This window comes from Diceros bicornis, chromosome 3 (assembly GCF_020826845.1).
Source record: "Diceros bicornis minor isolate mBicDic1 chromosome 3, mDicBic1.mat.cur, whole genome shotgun sequence".
NCBI classification, from domain to species: Eukaryota; Metazoa; Chordata; class Mammalia; order Perissodactyla; family Rhinocerotidae; genus Diceros; species Diceros bicornis.
The window spans coordinates 21,709,930-21,732,716 of record NC_080742.1 but is presented as its reverse complement, the minus strand read 5'-3'; the positions used below and the strand labels follow the sequence as shown (position 1 = coordinate 21,732,716).

At 36.2% G+C, this 22,787-nt stretch overlaps 1 protein-coding gene and 1 pseudogene across 1 annotated transcript in view; one reads left to right on the top strand and one right to left on the bottom strand.

Annotated features, from left to right (window-relative positions):
* Positions 1-22,787, top strand: part of SEMA3E (semaphorin 3E) — a 250,643-nt gene that overhangs the window by 85,599 nt on the left and 142,257 nt on the right. The window lies entirely within an intron of this gene.
* LOC131422680 (small ribosomal subunit protein uS9-like) lies at positions 10,083-11,231 on the bottom strand (annotated as a pseudogene).

Genomic DNA, 22,787 nt, shown 5'->3' with positions numbered 1-22,787 from the left:
TTTAGTTTTATGTTATCATTGCTTTTGGAATAACATATTCAGTATTTCAGAGAGTCCATGGAAATTAACTGCCATATCTAAGACTGAAGTTTGAGAATTTTTTGTTTGTTTTTTGGTTGACTTGTCCAAACTACTTTACATCTATTTGTCTCAGTTTCCCCAAACCCAAAGTTAGTCCATCCATGTGTTTTTTATCAGTGCAGGACTATCAACAATAATAACTACCACCTACTGAGCACAGACTATGTACAAGGAATTTATACATTGTCTTTTATACCAGTCCTACAAGTAGGTATAATTGGGAAAAATTGAGGCTCATATTAGCATTGGAAGTAACCTTCCCAGAGTCTCAGGACTAGTTCACTTTTTCATAGTCTGTATATATATATATATATATATATATATATATATATATATAAAATCTCTTTTTTGGACTTATAAGCCACAAAAAGGCTATTGTTCAAAGTTCTCCATTATTTGTCTGATTATAATCTAAATTTATAACTTAATAACCTGGTAAAAAGATTTTGGGCATCTACTTATACCAGTTATAGTGGCTTAGAGGCAGAAATATACATGAAAACAGATAAATTATCACCTAAACCCTGCCTTCAGGATTTTATAGTCTAGTGAGAGAGACAGGCACTTAAGTTGATTATAAGACTAAGTAATATAATAAAAAAGTAAAGACACAATCTGTGACAGGTATATACATTCACATATTATATGCATAATGCAGGCATTTACATTACATATTATATGTGTAGATATTATATTAAATACATATCTATTTAAATACATTATATACATATATAAAATCTATTATATACATAAAATTATATAACTATTATATATACATAACTAATTCTATTGTATAAAAAACGAAATGAAATTGTTTTCTGTGTTAAAATATTTTAAATTTAAGTTTTAAGACTTTTTAATAAAAAACAAAAGTTAACAACAACAAAACATTTGATTTCTAAGAATAGTAACTCTCTAAAAATCCTCAGAGTTCTCTGATGGTTTATCTAATTCTGATCATTAAGGGTTAGGCTTTGAGCCGGCCTGGTTGTGTAGCGGTTAAGTTCACACATTCTGCTTTGGCAGCCTGGGTTTCACAGGTTCGGATCCTGGATGCAGACCTACTCACCGCTCATCAAGCCATGCTGGGGTGGCATCCCACATATAAGAACTAGAGGGACTTACAACTAGGATATACAACTACGTACTGGGGCTTTGGGGAGGAAAAAAAAAGAGGAGGATTGGCAACAGATGTTAGCTCAGGGCCAGTCTTCCTCAAAAAACACAGCAAACCTGAGAGCAAAAAAGAAAAAAAAAGTTAGGCCTCACTCTTGCCTGTCACTGAGTGACTGCACAGCAATGGTTGTCAAAAGCTAAGTCCTGGAAGGATACCACTGATTGTAGCAGTGAAAAAAAAAGCCAGGCTCTTCCAACAGCTCTCCACGGATTCTATTTCCTTCAATCTAGTCCATCTAGGGCCTCTTTTAGAGTATGTTTTCCTATGCAGTCCTCTTCTAACAGCACTGCTTAGAAAGATGAGAGGTTGTATATTCCTTCTGCCTTACAGAAAGTCACCTTATCATTCTGTGTATTTTTGCCACCATCACTGGAGGTCTCAATCTGAAGGCTTATACTAGAGTCAGAGTCTTCCAGTTTCTCTGAAGGGTAAGCTTCATGACTGCTCTGAGTTTTTCTGCATTTGCTGGCAATACTGCATTGCCAGTTGCCCAAAGTTCTCCTATCGGCTTAATGAGGTCAAAATTAAGCCAAAATCACCCGCTTCAATAATTTCTCGTTACTATCTTGATGTTTCATTGGCCTCTGAGAATGGTTCTCAGATGAAGTAATGGTAACTTCTATTTTTGCCTCTCTTGAGCAGAGGCGAGGATCCGATGGAAAGAATTATGCTCACAGTGCTGACTCCGGTTGAATTTACCCTGTGCAACATCTACATTTTCTTAGTATTGTAGCTAAGAAATGGTCAAGTGTCAGTATCTGTTCGTTGATTCAACATATTTGTACTGACCCCTACTGCATGTGGCGGGCACTGTGCTGGATATTGCAGATAAAACAAGGATTGGATAGAAATGATCCCTGCCTTCATGGTGTATAGCAACTTTAGTTACAGCCTTTACATAACTTCAAAGAATTTTTGAAGAGTTGAGAGATGAGTCCTGCCCAGTCCTTCTCTCAAGGAAGTTAGTATTAATATGTGCAAATCCATTTTCTTAGACTCTAGTATTCTTTCTCCCTAAACTAATGAGGTGGAACAAATGCCAGCAACCCCAAATAAATTGATTGGAGTTATCATTTAAGCCTTTTCCTAAGAATCTGAGCATCTGAAAATACTCACTCATCCCTTTACTGATGATCTAGGCAACTCATCTCCTTCCTTTAACTCTTTTCTCAAGATGTAACATGAAAATGACCTCTGTGTCATTTGGATACAAATTTGTCAATTTTTTTCTTCCAGAAAAGAGTTATATTTAAACAAACACCCTATCATTTATGCTATTTGGGGTACAAAAATCAAATTCATTAAAATTAATTTCAATACCTCATTAAATACATTGTTTTTTTTTTCAGTGTGACTCTCAAATTTATTGTGCTTTAAATTTACCTAGGAAGGTGAATAAAAATGAAAACTCTACCCTCAGAGATCCATACACAGTAGTTCTCGAGTGGGGCTAAGGAATCTAGTCTTTATTTTAAAATTTTTTATTTTTACTGTAAATAGTCTGTGGATCAACCCTTGAGAAATATTACTTTAAGTAATGTATATCATAATTGCAGAAGTAGAATATCTGATAGGACATTAATGTTTACATCTACTTATTAAAGTATTACATAATTTTAGAATGACATATTTAGAATAGATATATGCATTCTAGGAACATAAAGTAAGGCAGAGTCTAAGGAAGAAATATTATTAAATATATTTTGGCCATATTTGTTCTTAGAAAAGTATATTTATAATATATATTGGGTTATTCCCAGTTCAAAGACCAGCAGTGCTCTTATACATCTCCATTGATATAAGACCCAAAATTAATATGGTTTACTAGATTAATGTTTAGATAAACATTATGCCTAGTGAGAAATTTCACATCTAAAGTGACATCCCTATCCTTTTATGCAAAAAAGGTGTTAATAGAATAACTAATTGAATTTGTTCTCCAGCATCTTTCAAGACTAAAATTAACTTAAAAAATGGAAAAAAGGCTTTTTTTGGTTAAATATGACAGATTGAACAGGCACGTTAGCCTTCACATTTTCTCCAAAACTCATTAACTGTGGATAATGCCAAAGGAAAATTTGGTAAGAATGACATTAGGGAAAGAGAATGAGGTGGGGAATATGGCAGCAATGACTTTAAGAAGAGAATGAAAGAGGACTGGGCAGCAAATGTAAGGACTTCCTTCCATTTGGAAGGCTAAAAACCAAAGAGGTAAGTGGTAACTGATTTAGCAAACCAAGAAAGCTGGATCTTAAACTAGAGTAAAGAATACTGAGAGTAAATTCAATCTGCCAGGGAACACCCTAAAAGTTTAGGAATCGGCAGTACCAGATTCTCTGAAGTTGGGATAAGGTGAGGCTAACATAGGGAGATGGGTTGAAAGGCTGTTTAAGAAGTAATTAGAACATCAGACTCTCCTTCTCTTCTCTATAACCAGATGTCTGCTGTTCTCTATATTATCAGAAGATTTAAGGTTTATTACCTGTAGAGGATAAAGCAGAGGCTTTCTGACTGGAAGATGCCAGGCACAGTTGAGAGGGAGGATAACTCTTCTAAAAAGTCTAGAGATAAAGAGAAATTTTACCAGAGCATGTTGAAATTCCAGCTCTCTTTCCTCTTGGGCTCTCAGAGCCTGGCACTAGGCTATACCTAACATAAAAGGATTAAAAGAATCTTTTGTGATTAATGAGAGCAGCCCAAAGGTAAGATCCTACATTTCCTTAGAAAATTGCCAAAGAAAACCACCCTGTGGGCCTATAATTGAAAAGCCCCACCTACCCAATTGGAGCTTCTAATCAACTTTTTAGGATCCCAGTCTTATATAGGGATGACAGACAGCCATGAGTATCACCAGGTATTTGAGGAAAGACTTTAATAAAAGAATCCAAATTGCTATAAAAAAAAAAAGTTAGAGAAAACAGAGGTTATACAGAAGCAAGAAAACTAAACAAAAAAGAAAGAAAAATAATCTCATTGATGTCCTTAGAGATAAGAGGACTCATAGCAGTCATGAAACAAAAAAAGAATACTATTTTCTTATTAAATCAGAGGAAAAAAGAACTCTTTACGTTAAACATGTGATAGTTGAAAAAATCAGTAGATGAGTTGGACATAAGATTAAGGAAATCTCAGTGAAAGGAGAACAAAAAGACAAACAGAGACAAACAGAAAACAGATAAGAAGAAATAATTAGTAAAATAATTAAAGAATATTTCCTAGAATGGAAAGGCTAGTATAAAGATTGAAAAGACTCAAACTAAAACACATTATCATTAAATTTCAAAGTAGGGGGACCAAGAGAAGATCCCAAAGCTTCCAGAGAAAAAAACAGTTTCATACAAAGGACAAGTGTCAGAAGGCACTGGACTTCTCAATAGCACCTCTAAGCTAGAAGACAGTAAAGCAATTTCTTCCAAGTTCTGAGACAAAATCATTTTCAATCATGAATTCTACACCTAGCCAAATTATCAATTAAATGGAAGGAAAATGAAGTAAAGTCTATCAAATTTTGCTTCCCATGTACACCTTCTCAGGAAGCTACTGAGGATGTGTTTTACCACGACAAGAGAGAAACCAAGAGGGTGAAAGTCATGGGATCCAGAAAACTGGTCTTCAACATAAAAGAGAGGGAGGGAAATTCTAGGTGATTGCAAAGAGAAATCCACAAATAATATTTGTGTAGCTGACCTCCAGGAGAGATATACTCAAGAAGATAAAATTGATTTTAATGTATGGAGAGGATATTGATAACAACTGAAGAAAGAGTTCTAAGATATGGCAGTGAGAACTACATAGAAGAAAATTAGCAACAAGAAGACAATTATTCCATAGGGGAAAAAAGTTATGAAATCATAATATACTTTATGGTCCAGCTGCCAAATATATTTATATAGTTATAATAATATAGAATGTAATAACCAAATTTTGATTGAACAAAAGTACAATTTTCGATATATTGGAAGACAGAGAATGAGAGGTATGCATGTACATTATGGTGGTTGCTGTGGTAGGATGAGAGACAGATAGAAATCCTAATAGACATTTCTCCAAGGAAGATATACAAATAGCCAATAAACACATGAAAATATGCTCAACATTCTTAGTCATCAGGGAAATGCAAATTAAAACCACAATGAGATAATATTTCATACCCACTAGGATGGCTAGAATAAAAAAACCAGACAACAAGTGTTGGCGAGGACGTGGAGAAGTCAGAACTCTCATACAATGCTGGTGGGAATGTAAAATGGTGCAGCTGCTTTGGAAAACAGCTGACAGTGCCTCAAATGATTAAACATAGAGTTACCGTATGACCTAGTAATGCTACTAGGTATATACCCAGGAGAAGTGAAAACATATGTCCACACAGAAACCTGTACACAAATGTTTATAGCAGCATTATTTGTAATAGCCAAAAGGTGGAAACATCCCAAATGTCAGTCAACAGAAGGATGAATAAACACAACGTAGTATATCTGTAAAATGGAATGAAGTACTGATACATGCTACTACTTGGATGAACCTTGAAAACATGCTAAGTGAAAAAAAACAGTCACAAAAGTCCACATATTATATGATTCCATTCATAAGAAAGTCCAGAATAGGGAAATTGGTAGAGACAGAAAGTAGGTAGATTAATGGTTGTTTAGGGCTGGGGTGGGGCTGGGGGGAGGGGACAGTGGTAAAGGGGTGATAGCTAAAGGGTATTGGGTTTCTTGTTGAGGTGAGGAAAATGTTCTAAAACTGTGGTGACGGGGCCGGCCCCGTGGCTTAGCGGTTAAGTGCGCGAGCTCTGCTGCTGGTGGCCCGGGTTCGGATCCCGGGCGCGCACCGACGCACCGCTTCTCCGGCCATGCTGAGGCTGTGTCCCACATACAGCAACTAGAAGGATGTGCAACTATGACATACAACTATCTACTGGGGCTTTGGGGGAAAAATAAATAAAATAAAATTATAAAACTGTGGTGATGGTTGGACCTATCTGTGAATATACTAAAACCCTTAATTATATTAACACTTAATTAACACTTAATTATACACTTTAAATGAGTGAATTGTATGGTATGTGAATTATACCTCAATAAAACTGTACAAATAAAGAAAAATTAAGAAGCAGGGAAACCATCATATTTTTTAGAGATTTTAAGGTAAACATTAAAAAGTTATAGCATAAGAGCAATTGTCTCTAATGCAGAGTTCCTCAACCTGGGCATTATTGACATTTGGGGCCAGGTCATTCCTTGTTGTATGGAGCTGTCCTGAGCATTGCAGAATGTTTAATCATTTTATTTTATTTTATTTTTTAATTTTTTATTTATTTTTTCCCCCAAAGCCCCAGTAGATAGTTGTACACCATAGTTGCACATCCTTCTAGTTGCTGTATGTGGGACACAGCCTCAGCATGGCCGGAGAAGCAGTGCGTCGGTGCGCGCCCGGGATCCGAACCCGGGCCACCAGCAGCGGAGCACGTGCACTTAACCACTAAGCCACGGGGCCGGCCCTGCAGAATGTTTAAAAGCATCATTCGCCTCTACCCACTAGATGTCAATAGCAACCCTCTCTCCCTTCCCCATTTGTGATAACTAATAATGCCTCTAGACATTGCCAAATGAGCCCTAGGGGTAGGGGTGGGGGGTTGGTTTTCCCTAGTTAAGAACCGCTGCTCTAAGGGTTGGGAATTGGAGTGGGGGAGAACTGCAATGTGGAACATGGTATTTTTATAACAAATATTGAAGAACTACTTGACTGTTTAAACTGTGAACATGTATCTCTTAGTCTGCTTGGGCTGCTATAACAAGATACCACAGATAGGATAGATTAAGCAACAGAAATTTATTTATTTCTCACAGTTTTGGTGGCTGGGAAGTCTAAGACCAAGATTTGGTTTCTGGTGAACACTCTCTTCCTGGCTTTTAGTTGGCTGCCTTCTTGCTGTGTACTCAAGTAAGGAGGGCGAGAGAGGGAGATCTCGCTCTCTTTCTCTTCTTATAAGGCCACCAATCCTATTGGATTAGGGCCCACCCTTATGAGCTCATTTAACTTTACCTCCCAAAAGCCCTATCTCTAAATACAGTCACACTGAGGGTTAAAGTTTCAACATATGAATTTTGGGGGGACAAAATTCAGTCCATAGCAATGTAAAACTTTGAATAAAATAGAAACTGAATACTTGATATTTTCACAGGAAACCTGTGATAAAATTAGCCACAAAAGTTATTCCCTTCCTAGGTTGCCAATGAGGTGGCTGTCACTGGTGATGTTATTAACAATACTAAGAATACTGTTTTCTGTTGTTGTTTGTTTGTTGTTGTTGTTTTGTTTTGGATATTTATATTTGTTTGGCAATAATCTTCCCAAATTGTTATTGTAAAATTTTTGCTGTTTTTTTAAACTATCTCTATATATCACGTTATTAAAAAATCCAACTCGGGGGCTGGCCCCGTGGCGTAGCACTTCAGTGCTCATGCTCCACTGCTGGCAGCCCGGGTTCGGATCCTGGGCACACACGGATGCACCGCTTGTCCAGCCATGCTGTGGTGGCATCTCATATAAAGTGGAAGAAGATGGGCACAGATGTTAGCCCAGGGCCAGTCTTCCTCAGCAAAAAGAGGAGAATTGGCATGGATGTTAGCTCAAGGCTGATCTTCCTCACACACACACACAAAAAATCCAACTGAGCTGTATTTCAGACAAGATTTTTTTGATTATTTGCTTTACTTATTTTGTTTCACTTTAGGTAGACTTGGACATAAATCTTTACCGTATTTTTCAAGTGATTTAGGAGAAAAAGTGCCTTATAAATGAAACATTAACCTAATTATTCCTCAAGCACTTTCACATCAGATCTGAAATATATAGGCAATTACACTATTTTTATAAATTGTTATCAATTATTCAAAGCCCTAAATATGATATTAGTAACAGATATTAGTTTTAGTTGGTCTGAGATATTTTCCTGGCAAACTAAAATCATTCGATGTTGTGGTTATCTTCCTGAATATTCAGTCCTTTAAACAGCAATTCAGTTAAAGTTTTTATTTGGTCAATTCTTTAAAAGAATCAAATCTTCTTAGTCAAAGTGATGGAAGCTTTATTTCGATTTTTAGCAAATAATTAATCTTAGTTTTACTATGTACATTCATCAACATATAAAAAACAACAGAGTAGGTAGTTTTGAAAAAATTACTCCATTTATCAAGCTGACATTTTGGCTGCTTCACAAAAAAAGCAGATTCCATCAATGGGGTATATAGAGGCAAATTCAAATCAAATCATTTGTTCCACTTGGGGATGTTTGATTAATGAGACCCTGCTTGGTTTTATTAACCTTTCTGCAGTCTTCACATCTCACTTTTGACACGTAATCATTCTCTTTGGAAACCACCTTGATTTTCTTTATATATAATACAGATTTAAACATAATTTAGGTTTGGAATTTTTTTCTTTTAGAAGTCTTTTCATAAACCATTTATAGGACCATTATTTTTAAGTGAAATGTATTTGTCTACTGCACGTTGTGAAGATCTTTCTATTTTCCTAACCTCTGTTAATAAAACCCACCTGGCAAATAAAATAAAACATTAAAATAATTAATTGAGATCTTTTGCCTCAAGCATATTTTTCTTACCATACCTTTTATAATGTGAAAAGATATAAAAATGCAGCTTTAGATTTTAACATTAGAATAATATGGCTTTAGAAATCATTCTCAATGTCAACAACAGGTTCTTTAATGCTATCTTTGAAGCTAGTATGAATAGAATCTAAGTTGCCATTAGGAACTTGAGGCTGCTGTGCATACTTAAAGCAAAACATACTTGATAGAGATGAATAGTGTAAATGTTTACTATGTTAGCTAAATGAATGAATTAAACATTACCTGCTTGAAAAAAAAAGGTGCTTTTTTTACTGGTCTCTTGGCCACCTTTAATTGAATGGGCTTACAGCTAATTTTATGTACTGTCAAAACCACAGCAGCTTCAGCCAGGAAGGGTAGTTGATCCCCAACACAACCTCTCCTTAGAAAACTGGCGAAAGCCACCTTCAGGCGGACCCAGAATGACCACTGAATGTGGCCCAGAGCTTTGGAACCCTCTGATGAGACTCAGGCAGGAGTCTTTATCTAAAACTAGGAAGGAGGTGATTAATTCCAGAAGTTTCCTAGTCAAAGCTAGGCAAAGGCTAAGTGCCCCTTTAGTGGATTCACAGGAAACATCAACTACTGGAGCCTAGAAAAGCACAAGGAACAAGATAATTTCACCCCTGCCTAAAGCGTTTTATTTTCAGGGTTTTAGAACTCAGCTGGAGACTCTTGATCAGAAAAGAGCTTTGTTCCTACATGGGAATGGTTCATTAATGCCCGGGGAAAAAAAACCCATGCCTAGCTTGGAATACAAGACCATTCAAGATCTGGATCCTGATTCCTTTCCTAACTTCTTTGCTTCTTACCCTAATTCTGTCCCTCCTAAAGCAAAATACTTTAAACAAGGGGGGGTAGGCAAACTTTCTGTAGGGTCAGATGAGAAAAGCTTAGACTTCGGGAACCATGCAGTGTCTGCCACACTACGTAACTCTGCCACTGCTGCAGGAAAGCAGCCACAGATAGTATATTAAAAAGTGGGTGTGGTTGTGCACAATACAACTTTACCTACAAAAACAGGCGGCAGACCTGATTTAACCCATGGGCCATAGTTTGCTTGCTCCTGCTCTAGATCAGTTGATTTACGTAGAGTTGTGACTGTTTAATAGAGTATGCAATTTATGGGCCACAGCCATTTATTTATTTATTTGTTTATTTAACTTTAAATCCCACAACTATTGTTTATTATAAAGGTGAACCCTGCTCCTCCTGATGGGCTTGTCCGTAGGATTTCTGGTAGTGAGCACCCACACCAGGGCCTCTGAACTTTTGGATTAGCAGCGACGGGATTCAGCTACCAGGAGGGTCTGGTCATACTGGATGAGCATGTCTTTGCTCTCCTTCTTGGAAGCCTCATCTACGTATTTCTGATAATAGGCCACCAGCGCTTTGGAGATGGACTGGCCGATTGCGTAAATGGGGGCCGCCAGACCATCACCCTTCACACAGACACGCATCTCCTCGCCAAAAATGGCTTCTTGCGCAGCAGCAGAATAGCTTGCACCGCAGCGTGCGCAGCTCCGTCAGGGGCGCGTTCACCTTGGCGAGGCATTGCCGGTTTGCAGTGCGCCAGGGCTGTGGCGGTGGTCTTTCGCCCAAAGACCTGCACAGGCTGCACTGGAAAAGGCCAGTTTCGTTGTTTTTGTTTTTAATAAATACTTGCTTTGATTACTAACATTGTTTTAAAAATTCTAGATAATACAACAAAACAAGAAACAAAAGTAAGAAATATAATGATCGTAAATGAAAAGATAAAATTTAGTATTTACAGATGACCATATTCCTCAAAACTCCAAGAGAATCCCCTGAGAACCCTTTAGAATGGTGGTTTCCAACACCTGAGAATCACCTGGGGAATGCTGAAAAAAAAAATCTTGAGGCCTGAGCCTCACTCCCAAGAGATTATGATTTAATTGGTCCAGCCAGTGTTTTTAATGAAAATAGGGGATAAAATAAATCAGAAAATATCAGTGTGTATTGCATGTGGTAAGTATTGATTTGTGAAACCTTGTTTTCAGATGTATATTTTACAAGTGTGTGTACTGCCTGCAGAGGGAAATCTATGTGTTATCTGTGGGTGTGGTCTAAAAAGTTTGAAAGCTGCGCTAAATTACCTAGAATTGGCATAGGCTTAAAATGGGACGCGTTCTCTTCCCGGAATGTGTTACATAGAACAATACTTGAACTGTTAACGGCGCTTGGGGTAAAGAGCAGAACTCCAGAGGCAAGAAGCCCTTCCAGAATTGCAATCATGGATATTAGCAAGGAGAGGACAGCGGCACAGCTGGGAAGCAGGCGGGAGAGAATCTTACTCGTCAGCAGTGCCTGGGCCATCTGACCCACAGTAGTTCCAGTAACTCACTATTCTTCCTCCTCTTACTTTTTAATTATTAAAGATCAGTTAAGCAGAGTAACAAAAGGGCAGGAAGTTTCAGAGGTGATAACTTCCCCCAGGGTGGAATTACCCTGGCTGAGGTACAATAGGGACTTGAACCCCCTTATCTCCCTGTCTTGTCTCAGATAAAGATCTTTGTGGCATTTGTTTTCCTCTCCTGACCTTGCTTGCTTTTTTCCACGTGTGACGTGATGCCCTGAGGAAATTCAGGTAGTGTCAGTTAGACAGGTGGAGGGAGAGGAAGAGGAGGAGGGAAAGACGCAGAAGGCAGTGGTTATAGAATGGCTTATTGGTGTAAAGATATTACTGTTTGGGGGATGGAGAAATCCTGGAGAGCTCTGGGGGTGAATGAGAAAACCATGTAAAAATTAATTTATGTTGAGAATTTAGTGTTCATTTTCATTAAAGATACGTATAAAACAGAAACTCTGGTGGGAGTTCCTCAAGTTACGGATCATGTGGTACTTCATTAACAAATGAACACCAATGGACAAACTTAGACTGTAGCCTCACGTTTGTTTATTTTTGTTTTATTCCAACAGGTAATAATTTCACCTAGATTATATCTAAAAACTGGAAAGGACCTCAAAATCATATGCAGTGATCTGCCCCCTTTTAATTAATTTATTTTATTTTCTTATTAAACTGGAGTATTGAGAGTAATTCAGTCAGACTAAGTGCAGAGAGGAAACTAGATCCCAGGTATCAAGATTCCTAGTTAGATCATTTCTGTCAGAGCAGATTCTTTTTCTTCATAAAGAAAAGGTTACGTCTTGCTATATATTGTTATACAGTCCATTCATACATTTACTCATTCATCCTCTCAGAAACTATTTATTGAATTCCTATTATGTGCTAGTCACTCTTCTATGTGCTTCTCTCTAAGAGTAGATAGAGACAGACTTGGTGTCTGCCCTCATGAAGTTCATGCTCCAGTAGGAAAGAGAGATGTTAAATCACTTTGAGAATATTCAGTTCTGGAGAGGAAAGGCTCAAGTTGAATACGGGTTTCCTAAATTCTCATGTCTGTCGATGTTCATTAAATCCTATTCTCTAGAATGTGAAAACAGCTTCCTAGCTCCATTTTATGTTTTCAAATTCAAAAATAGTCAAAGACTATATAACAAGAAAAATAAAGATGTGATGAAATGAAGAAACCTGAAATTCCAAAAAGTTCCCTGATTTGTTTTTTTAAGTGTTGTCTTGAATTTTGGCATTGAAATATTTCCTTCAGATTTCCTTAATTTGTACATGCTTTTACCGAGAAGAAATAACAATCAGCAACACATGCTAAATTTTAAAAAGTCACGTTTATCACATGTTGGTTTGAGAGCCAAAAGCCAAATGTCCCATCTGCTGAGGATGCCCATATGGAACAGTGGAATGCAAATATTTACATTGAAATTATTTTCATAGGTGCCAGTTTTATGTCTTAAGGTAGTTCAAATTAAAGAGAAAATAAATCTTTCTCCCATAATTTTTACAACAAAAAAAGAAGTAAAATATTTAAGTAAAACATTTTGGTATCTTAAAATGTATGTATTTTCATACTTAGTATCTGTTCTAAATTGGAAAATAAATTTTAAATAAGTAAATAAATGGCATACAAACATGAAAGAAAAATATAGACATTTGAACATTCCTATATTAACGATATTCCAATCAAGAAGTGTACATACACAAAATGCCCTCTTATTTAAAATCAAGTAAGATTTAGAAATTTTCCCAAGTTGTTTGCTTCTTGTTTGATTTTCTTACAAAGTAGAAATAAATATTTATACTGGAATAAACAAAATGATCCCCTTAAGTGTTTAATTATAAGAGTTATAATGTTAGGCAGCTATTAGGGCAGGCTGATTGTCTCTTATAAATGTATTTTATTGATTGTGAATGCCAGAATTCACAACTTTTCGTACACTTGCAAATACCAAATTCCCTTTCTTTAAGAAAATGCATAATAATTTCAGGGAAAACATGTATGTATGTATATGTATACATATGTATGTATATGTAATGTATATAGACACACATGAATCCAATGTATAATGTATATGTGAAATATGTAATATAATATATAATTTAATATATATCTTTAATGTGAAATATATATATTTCCACAAACACATTGGATTCATGCTTTACTGACTAGAGTCTTGAATTAAAAAAACATATATATCTAGGAAATTGTTCTATGTAAAACAAATAAAACTTACTCCTGCTTTTTAATGGCTATATAGTGTTCCATTTTGTGATTCTTCAATGATTTAATTAGTCCCTATTGAAAGATACAATATCAACTTGAGAGGTCAGGAAAGAAATAAGAATTAGAGTGGTTAATGCATAGTTGAGTGCACAATGTCAGTCAAATGGCAAATATGTGAGAAACTGTGTGATATCCCTATTTGATGCCATGTAAACAAAGTTATTGAGGCAATGAAACTGAGACGCAGAAGGCTTAGAAGGAGGCAGATCTGGGCATCAGTCAGCGCAGCCCCCAGTGTATTAAAATATAATCTACATGTCAAATAACTTCTAGATGCATTTTTTAAGTTCACTTAAGCAACTGGATGGTTCAGTTTTGTATAACAACTGCTGTGTCACCCATCATTCTCCTTTTCAATGGAATTATTATCAGTGCATTGTATTTATGCAGTATTCTCTAGTTTTAATGTTTTTTTTTTAACATTATTTGATTCCTTGTAAAAACACTCTAAGTTAGACAAAGCACTGTAAGTTGACAATGCTAATATTACAGAGGAGAAATTGAAGCTCAAAAGTTAAATGATGTGCCTAAGGCCACATAGATAAAAAGCATCAGGACTGGGACTAGAACAGTTCATAAAGAAAATGTCAATGTTTGTTGTAATATTGCCTCTCAACCAATGAATACATTGTTTTATTTTAAGTCATAAATGTTTTGTACAATGCTCATTTCTTCCACTGTGGTATCATGGTCATTTCTATTTAGTGCTTTTTTGAAAATTAGAAAAAACACAAAAGAAATAAGGTAATATGAAAATATTTTGATTGATCTCTTTGAAAGACTGAGAAATACACTTTGAATAATGCTCATTTAGTTTCAGATTAAAGTAGCAATATTTTCTGTGGAAGCTGTAACCCAAACTATCATAAAATTACTATATTTCTGAATACAGGATTTAGTAAATATTAAAAACATTTATCCAAAATAAATATTTAAAGTATTTCATAAGTCAGCATGAGCATTTTCACTTTTGATGAAAATTGATATGCATAATTGGTATGTGTCTCTTGCTCATCTCTTGGGGAAGATTAAAAGAAAATAATGCAGGAGGACAACTCCTGTGCTGGAACCTATACTGTAGAATAATTTTAGAGTCACCAAAATGATTTAGAGTTGTGGAAAATCAGTACTATAAAAATTAAAGTAACTGGAATAACTAGAATCTATCTTACAAGGAAAAAAAGACCGTGAATGTAATACTACAACGAAATATAGGAGAGCACTTTGTAGAATATAAGAATGAACACAAAGTGACCCTTTGCTTCTTTTTATCTTTTGATGAGGTTACATCCCGTTTAAGCTTCAAATATAAATAAAGGCCATAAATAAAGCTTATTTCTATGGTGTTTCTTCATGACACTGATCCATAATCCTATATATTTCTTGTCATCTGTAGGGTTTCTGGAAATGGAAATTTGATACATTGGAATTAATATTGGGGAGTATAGCAGGTTGGGTTCCCCGAGAAGCATCTCTGAGAGAGGTTAGCATGCAGGAAGTTTATTAGAGAACGTTCTTCGCAAGAGAAGGGAAGAAACCAAGATTGAGCAGTGAGGAAAAGTTGAATGGAGATGCAGTCTCAGCCATGGCCTCAGCCATGGCCTCAGCCTGCTGTGGGAGGAGCTCTGAAACTGGGATGATCTTCAGAGTTGACCTGCATTTTACCCCCGCGTGGATCAGGCCTAGGATGTAGGCCACCATAGGAAGAGGCTTGACGTTGGGCAACGTGACTCTCTTCCTCTCTTCAGCTAAGACATTCCCTGGAAGGTGAACTCTGTTGGCAGCACTTTCAAGAACTGTGGAAATAAGTTCCTTTATTCCTAAAAGAGGATGTCACTGCACATCATAGTGCCTATCAGGAGAACTGAAACAAAGAAGGAAGTAATGAGGTCAAGTTTGTTAAGGCATGGGGCCGAAACTGGTAAAGGGGACAGCAGTCAGGAGGGGTGAGACATTTTCATTAGGCACTGAAATTCAGTATTTGTCTGCTCTAAAGAATGACAAGTACTCTTGAAGAAATAAGTTTTACTTATTTCTGAATTTGAATTCAAATCTGATAGTGTAAATACATTTCAAAAAATACCTATATTTAATGATTTTAAGTAATAATTTTTAAGTTATAAATAAGTATATTGACCTTATTTTGATAAGTGCATAACTAAGTTTCAAGGTAATATCTTAATCTATCTTCTACAATATACTTAAAATTTTTAAATAATGAAACAGGGTGCTAAAAATGTACCCAAAATGGCAGTTCTTTCCAATTATGCTGTCTAATTTGAATTAATTTTTTTCTTTCTGTATTTTTGTCCTAATGTATAATGAAAAGAATTTGAAGAAGATATGTAATGTATTATCTATAACATGCATCTATATAATATTTTTCTCCATCGAATCTGGTTTACTGTTTTGATTTTCATTCATTTTTAAGAAATTTAATGATCTCCCTTCTTTCACCTCTTGGAAACTTCTACCTAGGATGGAACACCTGATAATTCATTGTATTTGGCAAACATCTAGGCACCTACCCCCACTGTGAAACTCATTGTGGGAGATACAAATGTGAATGCACATTCTATCTGTTCAAAGGGACCCACTATTTAGGAGGTGACAGACACTCAAGTGGGCCAATTAATGAGAAACTAGAGCTGGGATATGGTAAGAGAGAACTACTAAGTGTGGACTTATCATAGAATTAGCCAACATAAATTGGCAAGTGTAGCTAAGATGAAGGGATCTTTGAAAGTCCTATCCTAGCAGTAGCAGGTCCGATATTAAAAGATTCTATTCTGGTCTGTAGTGATAGAAAAACAGCCCACCTTCCTTAAGAATTTCCAAGCAATCCTTCCTTGAGTGGCTGTCACAATGGCACCTTCAAATCACTAACCAGAAGGTGTGAAATTCATCTTTCTTGTCATAGTGCTGGTTCCTAGATTTCCAAAGAAAGGCTTGGGCATCTAGATAATCTCAAATTAACAGTCTTTCCCTTTTTTGCCCATGCTGATTACCTAATTTTATAGTCTAAGCATACTGGAATGTGGTAATTGTTGTCCCATTTCCCTTTTCAGCTAAGAGTATCTCCTTTTTTTTAGGGATCTACTCTGGAGTCCATGTAGTTTTGGAGAGGTTGACAATCAGCATATCCCCAGATCACTGCTTATTCTTAACATAGTGGTCAGTCACAGTACTCTATACCCCTAAATACAAAATTAGATTCAAAAGCTGGGCATGCGACACTTGTCGGGACACATGTCAGGACACATGAGACACATGTAAGTTATAACCCTTAATTCTCTGCAGTGGTGGTAGAAAGGTAGTTTCCCCTGGGTTGCAAGGTGTCTGTCCAGATACAGTCCAGCCCTGGGCCTGCTGGCAGCTATTCTCCACCATACTGAGTGGGCCTGACTACAGATGAAGAGAGGAAAGTATAATCACATATGAGTGTGTATAGGGGTTGGGGGGGAGAGAGAGAGAGCACCTTAGTATCAAGTCCCTAATTTCAGTCCCTGAAGCTCTGATTCCTTTGACTCTGAGAAATACCCCAATATACTTAACAGTCACATGAATCCTTTTTAACATATGCTTGGTCCAATTAGAGTTGAGTTTCCATCACTGAGAAAATATTAATACTTGATTTCTGCTTCAGTATCCCTACCTAGCATTTCTGTTCCATGTGTTCCAGACACCTTGGTGGGATCTCCATCACACTGCTTAGCTTTTTACCAACCACTTTCCAGGTAATAGTGAATCCTAGATCTACCAGCAAGAATCCAGTAGTGAATGGTCTGATACCCTGGAACAGCTACCCACCTAACCACACCCTATTCTAGGATTAAAAACCCTTTGTTTGCATAGACTACCTATGTTCACAAAATGTTTGTGAATTTTTTTGAAGGCAGGATTTAGTTTCTTCATGAGAAATTGAATCTCTTTATCATATACTCATATATTATTTTATAAAACATATTCACTAGTTTTTGACAGAGATAGTTCAGTTTTCCACCAATTACCTAGAGTATACAAAGAAAGCTATTAACTGTTCTATACCTTGGTTAATGTCTTTCTGAGTCAGTTACCCTTCGCAGGAAAGTCAAGTCATGGGCAAACAAAAGCAAATATAGGAACACAATCACTAGAGTACAGTTTTAGGCCATGGTGCCGTCCGTAAAGAATGTGCCAAGTTACACCGCTCCCTGGTGAAGAGCAATGGCCTTTTTTCCCTTTGATCAAGAATATAATTTTCTAGTTGTCTGAAGAGCTGCTTCTACTGGCGGTTATAAAATTCTTTAGTTACTATTTAAAACACTTATGTTACATTCCAATGACCACTATGTGAATGATTTAAAATACTCTACCAAAAAGATAACCCTTAATGAGAATAGAATAGGTAACTTGAATACTCTTCTAATCTCAGACCTTGTCTGGAAGATTTTTGTAAAGACATAACACTTTCATTATCTAAAAAGTATTTACTTCTCCACTTGAGCATATTTTTCACATATTTAAACCCTTTACAGTATGGTTCATTAAAAAAAATCTAAAAGATTCTCCGAAGATAGAAAAGACTAATAAATCACTGCACTTTTATTTGAATTTTATTATATCTTTTTATTCTTATAATACTCTCTTTCTGAAAATGTGTTTGTTTTAAACATTTGTAAAAAGAACTTGAGAACTTAATCATGTTAAATAGATATTTTATTTTATGCATCATATTTTGCAAGTGGAATTAGTCAGCAAAAGTGTTAAAACAATTAAAGGTTTGGATTGGATAGGAGTAGCTTTTCTAATGAGGCCTTGGATTATACTTGTTCAGTCTGTTTTGCCTGTGTAGATAATTCAGTGAGTATTTAATATGAAAATGAATAGTGAATTGAGGTGAATACAAAGGAAGTTTGGATATATTATTCATCTATGCCAAACTTTGTGCTCTTGATAATACTATCTTATAGTTTGCAGCTAGCAGTTTATTACTTCAGCCATTTTCACAGCTCAATCTGTGGTACATTCCAGCTAAACAAACGGCTTAAACAAACAATGCTGTCAGGTCCAACAAAGCTCGTATTCAATCCCTGAGAAGATCATATTGCTATTCTAACTTCAAAGAAGGAGATGACAGCATTGGATGTTATACTTCTGATTTTCGATATTTATTTGTTTTTCTTTTTTCAAGATTTATTTTAATTTTTGAGTTCCCCTAGTTAGAAATGCTTAATAGCTCCTTTGCTACAGATTAGTTTTTACAGTGAAAATTATATAAAAACTGTTTGTACTTTATTTATACTCCATATCTTCATTATGCTAACTTAGGTGATAATTATATTTGTTTTATCAAAGAGGGCATATGGTAAGAATTATGACAAAAACTATACGTAAGCATGTAATTACGTTAAGTTCAGTAATTAAACAGAGAGAGTCATTTTTATCATATGCACAGGCAGGGGTTATGAGTTGTTTTTGCTTTAAAGGTCCCTGCCTCATCACAACTTATTCTTTTTCTTTCTTTCTTTTTTTTTTTAACCACTCATATATTTATTTACTTAATTCCTTTAGCGGAAAACTTAGGTTCTAGATATAATCACTGTGTAAATGTTTTTATAATAATTGCCACAAATGATATAGTTTGCCCCTCCCCAAAATCACTAATGACCAAAATTTTAAAAAATAAGCTCATTAAAAGGACTCTGTAAATATTCATAATATATCTGAATCTTAGAAAAATTTATAATGAAAATGCCATCTTAGTCAATTGAAATTATTGGTTTTTACTACCAAGTAAGATTGAACTTTCCAAATTTCAGGGATGAAATATTTAAACCAAAATGCTGCCATTATATCTCTGCCACCTGTAGCTTTTCAGAGTTTAAGTACAAATATATTTGAGCATATATGTCTGAGGCCCTTGCACTAGAATGTAGTTATAACATTGATTGAAAATCTGAGGTAATTGGGCAGATGTAGGCAGAAGCACGGACCTAGAGATCATATCCTCCACAGGATCAGGACTTACTAATGAAAGGGTTATATTAGTGCTGATTGCAAAGTTTTTCTTTTTCCCCCTCACCCCACTCCAAGGAAAGAGTAAAGCACAAACCTTGAAAGTAGATCACTGGGGTTGTATTAATTTCCTAGAACTGCCTTAACAAAGTACTGCAAACTGAGTGGCTTTAAACAACAGAAATTTATTCTCTCACAGTTTTTGAGGCCAGAAGTCCAAAATCAAGGTATTGGCAGAGCCGTGCTCCCTCTGAAGGATCTAGGGAAGAATCTTTCCTTGCCCCCTCCTAGCTTCTGGAGGTTGCTAGCAATCCTTAGCATTCTTTGGCTTGCGGCTGCATCACTTCATTCTTCACTCCACTGTTACATGACCTTCTTCCCTGTGTCCCCATGTCCAAATTACTCTCCTCTTATAACCACACTAGTCATTGGAGAAGAGCCCACCCTCATCCAGTATGACCTCATTTTACCTTGATTACATCAAAAACCCTGTTTGTAAATAAGGTCACATTCACAGGTACTAGAAGTTAGGACTTGAACATATCTTTTTGGAGGTCACAGTTAATCCACCACAGGGGTATGGAGGTAGCCAGAGCTGATCCACTGGTAGCCGTAATGTGAGGCAACACAGGACTCCACCATATTTTAACTCTGAATGGTTAATTAAAAAAAACTTGGTTAAAGATAGGTAACAACGTATGTGCATTTATTTTCATATTCTTCCCGATCCTCCTAAAACAACAATAAAGGGACTTTAAAAGGACAAACCACTATACAAAAAGAAGAGGACAGGAAACAACAGCAACTTAATTTTGGAAAATAGCGCATGGTGAGTGTACTTGACTTGACAGAACCAAGAGAGCCAAATCCATTACACCCCCAGATCTCCTACCTCACCCAGCATGACCCTGCTGCTTCCTCTCCCATATCTCTGTAAAGATTGAAAGTTTTTTCTTTGGAGTAGGTAAAACAGAGCATCTCTGTGCTGAAGGACTAGACTGAAAATGGGAACCAAGTGAAAGACTAAATATTAAATAGACCAGCAGTGTGCTGGTATATGTTAGCAACCAGCTTTCTACGTTGATTTGTAGTGTTTGCTGATTTCCATGGTGTAAATACCACCACCATGCCCAATTTCACGCTATCAGCACGATGTCCCTGAATGTCAAGTTGGGAAGATATGCACACAGTCAGCACTTATGATTGAGTTCCTATTAGCTACAGCCCACTACTGATTGAAAACTGCCTATCCTTCTTCTCCTAAGCCTTTAGAATGCTGGCAGCCCTCCAGGGACACAATTGGAATATTCTTCTCAGAGGAGTATGACCAGTCTAAAGAAACATACTGATGTCTGGCATCCTCAAAGAAGCAGCTTACCAACCCTCTATAGCAAAGGTCTCAGTTGGGAAGGCCTACTAATGTCTCAGAGCTTCCATTCTTAAGCTCCCTCTTAAATATAAGCATACAACCCAAGACCACTGGACAACTGAAGAAAGCTTCTAAAATGAAAAATAGAGACCAAAAAAATGTAAACAAATAAAAGACCTTGGAACAGAAACTAGAGTGGGAGAAAGAAAAGATCTTCATAAAGAGTAGAGAAGATGTCGCATCCATGAAACAAGATCAAGTACTGTTTTTAAAAGGAGCAGAAAATAAAGCAGCTCCCTGAATTTAAGAGGAATAAAAATCACCAAAGAAGTTTTGGAAACTAAATTTTAGGAAATATCTTAGAAGTAGAGAATAAGGACAAAAATGATGGAAAAAATAAGTGAGAAAACGTAAGAAAATTTGAGATTGGCCCATAAGTTCAAAAAATAAGCATTGAAGAAAGAGAAAACAGGGAATGTGTGAGAGAAGTCATAATAAAGTCATTAAAGAAAATTTCTTAGTACTTCAATTTATTTCCAGATTGAGAGGGCCCAGTACAATGGATAGAAACAAATTCATACCAAAGCAGGTCATCATAACATTTTAGAACACTTGGAGGAAAAAATAAGGCTTTGTGAGGTTTCAGGGAAAATAAATGTTAGACGCTTTTCAGGGATTAGAATTGCTTTGTTCTTCATAGCTTCAACCCTAAAAATCAAGAGGCAACAGAAAAGTGCCTTCAAATTTCAGAGGGAAATGATTTCCAATGTAGAATTCTATATCTAGCCAAAGCCTCAATTAACTTAGAGGGTTGAATAAGTACATTTCAGACACACAAGTTCTCCATTAACCTTGATGCACCATTTCTTAGGAAACTGTTAGAGGATGTGCCCACCAAAACAGAAGAGTAAACCAACAGAGTTAGAGCCAGGAAGAAGGGATTCAGGTCAGAAGAAGTAAAAGGAATCCCTAGAATGAGAGTGGTGGGCTATCTTACAATGAGCCAACAGAGTACAGCTGGGCAGAGGCTCCAAGAGCAGTTTCTTCAGGGCAATGACACTGATGGACTACCAGATGCATCTGAAAGTGTTGAGAAGGGGTTTAGACAACTGGCAGAGAGCTGAGGGTTGAATTCGTGATTTGAATATAAAAAACTAAGCAGAAAAAAACAAAACAAAACAAAGAGAAAGAGAATATTAAATCTGATGATTAAAAGAAGACCAGGAAGAAAAAAAATATATTCTTATTACATATAACTTTGTTCAAAAACAAGCTTTAAAGAAGTCGCTATGTTTTATTAGCCGAAGAACCCACAGTTCTATGCTATATACAATGACTGGATAAATTCATAAAACATACCACCTGCTTCTAGGAATGTGGCATGGCCCCTGCACAGATTGTGTTGTCTGCATTCCCAGAAGTGCTCACTTAGTGAGTAATGAGACAACTTAGAATCTTTTTTTTTTTTTGACTAAGTGCACAAAGAGATATCAGAAATTTCTCAGCTCTCAGAACATTAGGTCCAGGTTTCCTAGAGATAGTTTTGGCCCTTTTATTTCACTCTGCTGGGGAAGATTTGAGAACATCCTTTCCTCTAATGTACCTCAGGTGGATTCACAGAATATTAATGCATTAGGGATTTTGTAAATTTCTCTACTGATATGATTTCTCTGTTAAGGAGGAAGAAAGTTATTCTTGCAAGTTCTATAAGGCAAACTTGACTAAGTGTAAATGAAAAATGTAATTTTTGCTCAAAGCTGTGTTCTGTTTGCACTGAGATAATTTGGTTGGTTTATATAGTTTATGAGGTATCAGATAACAGTAGTTTAGTTAATACAGAAAGTAAAATGGTTTCATAGTTTACTC